The 9,166-nt window shown below is 43.2% G+C and overlaps 1 non-coding gene across 1 annotated transcript; it reads right to left on the minus strand.

Moving 5' to 3' along the window:
* Positions 1–5,438: 5,438 nt before the first annotated feature.
* Positions 5,439–5,545, minus strand: LOC145590300 (small nucleolar RNA R71). The gene has a single exon (XR_014101936.1). It is a non-coding gene; the product is annotated as a small nucleolar RNA R71 (small nucleolar RNA).
* Positions 5,546–9,166: the final 3,621 nt, after the last annotated feature.

A 9,166-nucleotide genomic window follows, 5' to 3' on the forward strand; every position in this document is an offset into this window, starting at 1 on the left:
AGGCATGCCCTAAGGATAGTTTTCCCTTGCCCAAAATCGACCGTTTGGTTGATTCAACGGCCGGGCATGCCCTAATGAGCTTCATGGACGCATACTCCGGATTCCATCAAATTCCTCTATGGGAAGAAGATCAAGAAAAAACTGCATTTGTTACTGAGCAGGGGTTGTATTGCTACAAAGTGATGCCGTTCGGCCTAAAGAACGCCCCTGCTACTTTTCAGCGACTTGTCAACACAGTCTTCAGAGATCAGCTCGGCCGGAACATGGAGGCATACATTGATGACATGATTGTCAAGTCAAAAGTGCCGGCCGACCATTTGAAGGATCTACGAGAAACTTTTACCGAACTCAGGCGGCATAAGATGATGTTAAATCCAAAGAAATGTGTCTTTGGTGTTGAGTCCGGTAAATTTCTCGGATTTTTAATTGATCAACGTGGAATCGAGGAAAACCCTAAAAAAATCCAAGCCGTCCTAGGCATGAAGTCACCAAGAACAATCAAAGAGGTGCAAAGGCTGACCGGCTGTTTGGCAGCACTTGGTCGATTTCTGTCCAGGTCAGGGGATAAATGCCGATACTTTTTTCAATCAATCAAAAAGAAAGCCATGTTTGAGTGGACGGACGAGGCCGAGGAAGCATTCGTACGCCTAAAGGATCATCTGCATACATTGCCTCGGCTGGTTAGTCCGCTCAACAATGAAAAGCTGTTTGTTTATCTTGCCATTTCAGAGCACTCTCTAAGTGCCGTCCTACTTGCTGAAAGGGACGGCCATCAAAGTCCCGTCTATTTCATCAGTCATGTGTTACACAATGCCGAACTGAGGTATCCCCCTATTGAAAAATTTGGCTTAGCATTGTATATGGCATCGAAAAAGCTGCGGCCTTATTTCTTGGCGCACTCAATTGTGGTCTACACCGACCAACCCCTCAAGAAGCCATTTACCACTCTGGAAGCCAGTGGCCGCATGCTTAAGTGGGCTTTGGAATTAAGGGGCTTCGACATCACGTTCGAGCCCAGAAAAGCTATAAAGGGGCAAGCCTTTGCTGATTTCTTGGCTGAAATGACACGGCCGGATTTACAGCCGGCCGGGGACCAGATTTGGAAGGTATATGTGGACGGCAGTGCAACAGCAACTGGATGTGGCGCTGGGATTATTTGTCAGTCTCCCGAGGGAGACAAATTTGAATACGCCTTGAGATTTAAGTTTCAAGCCTCAAACAATGAGGCCGAGTATGAAGCTCTCCTGGCCGGCCTTAGAATGTGTAAGGCGGCAGGAGCTGTGAAGATTGATATGAGCTCGGACTCCCAACTAATAGTTAGCCAGGTTAACGGTGACTTTGAGGCTAGGGAGCCGGCCATGATCAAGTATCTGAAGATGGTAAAAGAAGAGGCCGAGAGCCTAAAGCACTTCACTCTGCAGCATGTTCCCCGTTCGTCCAATAGACAAGCGGATGCTCTCTCCAAGTTAGCATCCTCAGCATCATGTGATACTCCCAGATCAGTATTTTGGGAAGTAAAGGAAAAGAGGAGTATTGATGCCGAGCCGGTTCAAGCCATTGATAGAAGCTCAACTTGGATGGACGGAATTGTCTCTTACTTAAAGGATGGACACCTTCCGGCCGATCCAAAAGAAAGTTGGCTAATGAAAAAGAAAGCAGCTTGGTTTGAAATGAAGAATGGGGAGCTGTTTAAGAAAGCCTTTGTGAGGCCTTATTTGAAATGTGTTACCCCTGAAAAGGGGCATGATGTGCTGGACGACCTCCATCAGGGGCATTGTGGTTCCCATATTGGAGGGCGAGCCTTAGCTGAGAAAGCCACTCGATTAGGGTACTACTGGCCGAGCTTGATGTCGGACGCCATGGAAATGGTGAAAAAATGTGACAAGTGCCAGAGGTTCGCGACCCTAATCCATCGTCCAGCTAATAGTTTGACGGCCATAAGCAGTCCACTTCCCTTTGCAAAATGGGGCATGGACATCTTGGGTCCGTATACGCCGGCTTCCGGACAAAGGCGATATGTGTTAGTAGCAGTGGACTACTTCACAAAGTGGGTTGAGGCTGAGGCTGTCTGAGGAATCAAGTGGACGGACGTGTCGGCCTTCATTTGGAAGAGCATAATTACTCGCTATGGTGTACCTCAGTCAATGGTGTTCGATAATGGGCCCCAATTTGAAACGCCCCAGCTCAAGGATTGGTTGGGAGACCAGGGCATAACCCACCGTTTTGCCTCGGTTGGCCGACCACAAGCCAATGGTCAAGTTGAGGCCTACAACAAGTTGATCTCTAATGGTATCAAGCGCAAGCTTAAGAAAGCAGGCGGCCTATGGGCTGATGAGTTGGTTAACGTGTTATGGTCCATACGGACAACAGCAAAAAGTTCCACAGGAGAGACTCCCTTCTTTTTAGTCTATGGGGCCGAGGCAGTGCTCCCAATTGAAATGTATGAGCCCACCCTTCGGGTGATGCTGTATGACGAGACGGCAAATTGGGAGGCCATGAAGACTGCCCTGGACTTTCTTCCAGAAGCCAGGGGCAACGCTGCGCTTAGACACGAAATTTACCGCCTTAGAATGGCAAAGGCATACAATCGCCGAGTGTCTAAGCGTCCTCTCAAGATGGGAGATCTAGTACTAAGGAAAATGGAAGCGGTAGGCCGAGCTAATGAAGATGGCAAGTTAACCCCAAACTGGGAAGGGCCATACCGAATCAGGGAAGAAATCCGAGATGGCACGTACCGTCTTGAAGCCTTAGATGGCCGTCCTATTCCACGAACATGGAATACGGACAACTTGAGAAAGTATCATGTTTAAGTTATTCAAGCACTAAGCCAAAAGCTGTGTAAACAGCCAGGTCTAGATGACCGAGCTATGTAATTAAAGCCGTACGGCCGCAACAATGTAATTTTGACAAAATTAATGAAAAAGTCATACATTGTTATCATATTTAGCTGTTTTATTCTGTGATTTAATCATGCTTATTTGCACTGATAATATTTAAGCAGAAACGCCGAGTAAGAACGATACCAATGTTGTTCAAAACATAGCAGCAGCCTAATAATGGCTAATCAATGATGCCGAATGAAAACGGTTATGAGATTGCTTGCAACATAGCAATCCGGCCGCTAAGAGCAACACAATGCACGTCCGTCTATTAACAAGACGGACGACATAGGCAATGGGTGTCCCAAATTGTTTCCTATAAGTAGGGCAAGGGCATATCTAGGTGTTTTAACCCAGCCAAACTAAGAGATTTCAAGTTGTGATATTACTTAAAATTTCTCGAGTGTGTCCGAGCGATAGTTTCAACGGACGGCTCGCAAAAAGCCGGTAAAACGGCCGCATAAGTGGTTGATTCGGCACTTCACCTAGTCCAAGGGAAATCATTATTATGATTTGATTAAATTACTAGTTGCCATACTGATATGTCTATTTTATATAGTGTTTTACCCCCATCTCTTGGTCGTAATTAGTAGTGTTTTTGGCTCTTTAGGGCCACTTTTATTACTAATTGGTGTTTTTCAGTGTTTTCGTAGTTTTGGTTGAGTTTTGTAGGAAAGTGCACTTTTGGAGCATTTTCCCGGGATTTTATGAAGCAACTACGAGCATTGGAGGAGTACGACCATTATACCAAGGCAATTGGACCGAGGAGTCAAGCCCCAAAGAGGAAATCCGGGTTGGGCCGAATGATCGGGCCCAATCGAAGTCCAAATCGTGCCAAGATGGCCTCGCTCGGCCAAGATGGTCCCGCCCGATGGCGCGCCCGGCCGGGCGGGGCGGAAGAATTCAAGTCGCCCGATCTCGCGCCCGACCGGGCGGTGTGGCGCCCGGTAGGGCGCGAAAGAAGATATAACGAAGAAAAGGCGCGCCCGATCGGGCGGTGCCTCGCCCGATCGGGCGCGTGTATTTGGAAGCTTAGGCGTCAGTTTTAATTTGCTTTAGCTTAGGATTCCCTAATTTAGTATAAATACACTTTTGTTAATTTAGTTTTGGGGAGTCTCGGATCATTGTGTGAGACGATTGTCCTTAGACCATCTCTTTTCTCCCTTACTTTGGTATCAATTTCTCTCTCTTAATTTAATCTCTTTCTTCTATCATGCCTTGTTTAATTGCTTTGCTTAGTTTAGTTTTAATTATGTCTGAGTAGTTTCCTTTCTAGGGTTTATGGGGATCCATAATTAATATGAAGGGATAATTTGTTATTGTTGATTATTGATATTGCATGATAATTTCTCATTGAATTGTTTTAACGCTTTACAACTGAATCATGAATCGAGCAGATGTGATCACTTGTAAAAGTATAGCAATATTGAATTGATGAATCGAGCAGATGTTAATTTGATATTAAAGGCTATTTTCAATAGGAACTTAGATCTAGTAAATTGCGAGAGCCTGTTAGATCTATGTTGATTAATAAATTGCGAGAGCCTGTTAATCATGTTATTTGTGCAATATTAATTATTGATTGTTATGTTTTATCCTGGAATATTAATTATTGGTGAACCTAAGCCCTAGGTCTTTTATTTATTGATTTTCTCTATCTTCATTCTTCCCTACTTTTACTCTTAGTAGTTTAGCATTCCTTTGATATTAATTTGATTACTTTAATAATTTAGATTATATTAATTAATTAGGAATAGGAAGGCCAGTTTCCCTGTGGACTCGACCCTACTTCCCTATCTACTTTAGTTAGAGGATTTAGGTATTACTTTTGATTTGGGGATACGACTTTACCCTGTCAAAATTTGGCGCCGTTGCCGGGGAAACGGTTTTTTTTTATTTTATTTCTGATTATTTTTGTAGTCTAGATTATTTTCTTCCGTCCCAGAGAACGTGAGTTCTTTGGGACAGTTCTCATATTTGTCGTCTAGTTCTCTGTTTATGCCCAGGTGTTCCAGATCAGGTTACATTCCATTCGATCCTGAGATCGAGCGCTCTTTTCATAGACAGAAGAATTTATACAGGCAAATACTGGCAAGTTCTGGTGGTGATATTCCTGGAGACCCTCCACCTGATTCTAGTGATTCAGAAATATATTCAGAGTCAGAATCAGATATGACAGGAAATCCACCTAAAAAGCTCAGCGATTATTCGCAGCCGTCCCTGACGGATTTTCCCCACCTTACTCCTACTCCGGCTCTTGAAGGAGTACAATTCGAGATCAAGCCCCAGTTCATCACGATGATACAAAGGAAGCAATTTAGTGGAGCTAAGGGTGAAGACCCAAATCTACACATCGCCGACTACTGTCAATATTGCAATACCATAAGGCAAGCTAGGGTCACACAAGATCAAATCAGGGAGATTCTTTTTCCTTTCTCTTTATGTGGAAAAGCTAAATTGTGGTTTAATGGTTTAAATAGAACTGCACTTGGCATTACTAACTGGGAGACTCTTATGTTAAATTTTTATAATAAATATTACCTTGCAGAAAGAACAGCCTTATTAAGAAGTGCTATTCAAAACTTTGCCCAAGAGCCAGGTGAAACGTTATATGATGCTTGGGAAAGATTTAAGGATCTGCAGAGAGAGTGTCCCCATCATAATTTAGCACAGTGGCAGTTGATCCAAGCTTTCTACAATGGGAATTGGAAATTCATCTCGAACAATTTTAGATTCTGCAGCTAGTGGGAGATTTATGAATCTTAATGTTGATGATGCAGGACAGGTTATCGAAGATATGACGATTCACAATTCCCAATATGGGAATCCTAGAGGTTTTGCAAACAAGGGGAAACACCATGTTGATTCAGTATCCTTTTTGCAAGCTCAATTAACCTTTATCTGTCAGAAATTGGATAACCTCAGTACTGCTAATTCTAATGTAGCTAATGTTTCTGCAATTAATAACAATGCTAATGATGCTTTTTGTGGAAATTGTGGAATTGTAGGTCATTGGGAACAGGAGTGTAGGAGTTCCATGGAGCAGGTTAACGCTTTTCAATCCATTAAGCAGAATAACCCATACTCCAACACCTATAATCCTGGGTATCGAGATCATCCATACCTTTCCTACCGGAGCACCAATGTACAAAACCCTTCACCTCCGCTACAACCACAACAGCCACCACCACCACAGCAGAAATATTACCATCCCAATTCTAGCCAGAATTCTCAACCACAAATTCCTCCACCTACCGACCCTGCTTTGGCAGAAATTAAAGCGATGTTAGGAAATATGAAACAGCGTATGGAGAGTAGGGATGCTCAAATTGATTCAATTTTAGCCCATAATAAAATCGTGGATAATCAAATTGCGCAGATTTCCTCTACTCTGCAAGCCCGCCAACAGGGAACCCTGCCATCGCAGCCAACCAGGCCTACAGATCAAGCATTTGCAATTACCCTGAGGAGTGGTTCACATTATGATGGGCCTCCTATGCCCAGAATTGATGAACTTGTTACAACAAACGATATAAGCCCTGTAGGGCTACAGGATAATACTAATATTTCTGATACTATATTGCAGGGTACAACTCCAGGGAAGGTTACAACGCAAGATAAGGGCAATGATGTTCAAAAACCAGTTATCAAACTACCATTCCCCAATCGTCATTTGAAGACTAAATTGGATATGCAGTTTGGTAAGTTCCTGGAGATGGTGAAAGATTTGCAGGTAACGATCCCTTTCACAGAATTAATTACACAGATTCCTGCTTATGCAAAATTCATGAAAGAAATATTGACTAGAAAAAGGTCTATTAGTGAGGTAGAGACAGTTGCTTTTACTGCAGAATGTAGTGCTGTACTACAAAATAAATCTCCACCTAAACTAAAAGATCCGGGTAGTTTTTCTATCCCTTGTCATATTGGCAATCTTTTGATTGATAACGCACTGTGTGATTTGGGTGCTAGAGTTAGTGTCATGCCAATGTCTGTGTGCTCTAAGTTAAAGATGGGTAAATTAAAGGCTACCAATATTACTGTGCAAATGGCCGACCGTTCTTTTAAATACCCCCTAGGTGTTTTAGAGGATGTTCCTGTTAGAGTAGGTAAATTTTATATACCTGTTGATTTTGTTGTTCTTGATATGGCTGAGGATTTGCAAACTCCAATTATTTTGGGTAGACCATTCCTCAATACTGCTGGAGCAATTATAGATGTGAAATGTGGTAAACTGACACTATCAGTGGGGGATGATAAAATTATTTTTAATTTGAATAACACCCCTAAAAGCCCCATGACAGAGGAAGAATGTTTCAGAATAGATGTGGTTGATGATCATTCTAATAAGCTCCAAGCCCTTGTCAAGGATCCATCGGAGTCGGTATCTTGTGTTGCATCTTTTACAGGAGAAACAAACAGATGGCAAGAGGAAGTTGATGCAATATAAAGAGCCCTTTACTGTGAAGGTCTTGGCTTCGACGATGAGAAAGTAGAGATAACTGAGCAAACTGCAAAAACGGAGCCTACAGTGAAAATCCCACCGGATCGAGTTGCAATTGCTCAATCAAGTGGACGACCGAGGAAACCAAAAGCCAAAAAGAGTTCCCTTGCGAGCATTAATGAGGAACCACTAGTTCCAACCAAGGAGGATCCACCCGATAGGGTGAGTTGGCGTCCTACCGGTCGTGCCAGGAAGAGAAGTCGTGGTCTAAAGATTGCCCAACCGGGTGAGGAACCACCCGACCAGGCGATGGGCCAAGAGTCTTAATTTCTCGAGTTGTGGTAAGAGGGTCGTGCGGGACCTAGATAAACCAGCGCTTTACGGGAGGCAACCCGTATGTTTTTTTTATTAGTTTTAGTCTTCTTTTTACTTTTTCTTTTTCTTATGAGAGGAGAGGGGAGAGAATTTAATGAGTTTTATGAGTTTTTGTACAGATTTGAAGGAAAAGAGTTAGTCAATCTTGGAGTAAAGAGAAGAGCATTCTCGTACTCGCAGTGCTGTAGAGCGCCCGACCGGGCGCGCGAGAGCTAAGTATAAAAGTCACCAATTCTAGCCCGACCGGGCGAGAATCCGCCCGACCGGGCGCGAGGATTGACGATTACGATGATTTTTATCGCCCGACCGGGCGGTGTGGCGCCCGACCGGGCGCGAGAGTGAAGACATTTTAAGAGGTTGAATCGCCCGGCCGGGCGAGATGGCGCCCGACCGGGCACGAGAAAGGGAAAATAAAATTTGTCAGATCGCCCGACCGGGCGGTGTGGCGCCCGACCAGGCGCGAGCTCGTACGCCCATTTTCTTTCTTTCTTCTTCCTCTTTCTTTCATTCCTCATCTCTTTCCTCCATTGTTTCTCTCTCTAAAAACTCACTTTTCTCTAACTACTCTCTAAGATCTCTCCTCCATTTCTTACCCATATTCAATAATTTTTACATAATCTTACTCCTCTCTTCATCCTCTACATTCCTATACCAAAAATTCTTAATTTTCAACAAATTTATTCCAAACCCATATTTTCTAATGGCATCAAAGAGGGCACGATCACTACTTGGGAGGAGTTCTAGTTCGAGCCAACAATATGATCCGGAGTTGCAACTTCCACAGTGGCCAACCATTCGAATTGCATCCCTTGAGCAAAAGGAACGGCTCGAAAAGCTCTATGAGCGTGAGGTAATGCAGGTGGTAGCGGTGGAGGTAATGGCTCCATGGATGAGGATGATGAGGATTAGCCATGCTGGGCTAGTTCCCGAGCCAATGAGGACATTGTCTGATCTTGGCTTGGGGGAGATTTTTGGATTTTGGTATCTTTCTTCTTTTCTTTCTCTTGTTTTTGGTGTGTTTTAGTTTAGATTTATTGCTTTCTAGTGTAGTTTTATTGCTTTGAAAAAATAATAATAAAAAAATACAAAAATACGTTCCAATGAATTATGAATCATGCTTCCCTGTGCCCCATATTTGAAAATTATTTTGATTCTTGGTATATGATGATGAGCATTGTGGATAGGTTAACCATGATTTGATATTTGATTGCTTAGATGCCTTAACATGCGTCAATTTTGCCCAACTACTTGTGAATATAGTGCTTGACTAGTTGATTTGGTAAGGAATTGTATGTTAGTTCCTGGTATGTCAATGAAGTTGAGTATTGGTTTTTAACTTTGAGTAATGTTTGTACGACTCACTATTATGCACATTGAGGAGGACGAAGGCGTTTGTTCTTTAGGTGGCCTTCAGACGATATTAGATACGTTTGTTCCCTTCTTGCTACCCATGTTGTTGCTTGTGCCC

Source organism: Chenopodium album, chromosome 17 (assembly GCF_948465745.1).
Source record: "Chenopodium album chromosome 17, dcCheAlbu1.1, whole genome shotgun sequence".
Classification (NCBI taxonomy): domain Eukaryota; kingdom Viridiplantae; phylum Streptophyta; class Magnoliopsida; order Caryophyllales; family Amaranthaceae; genus Chenopodium; species Chenopodium album.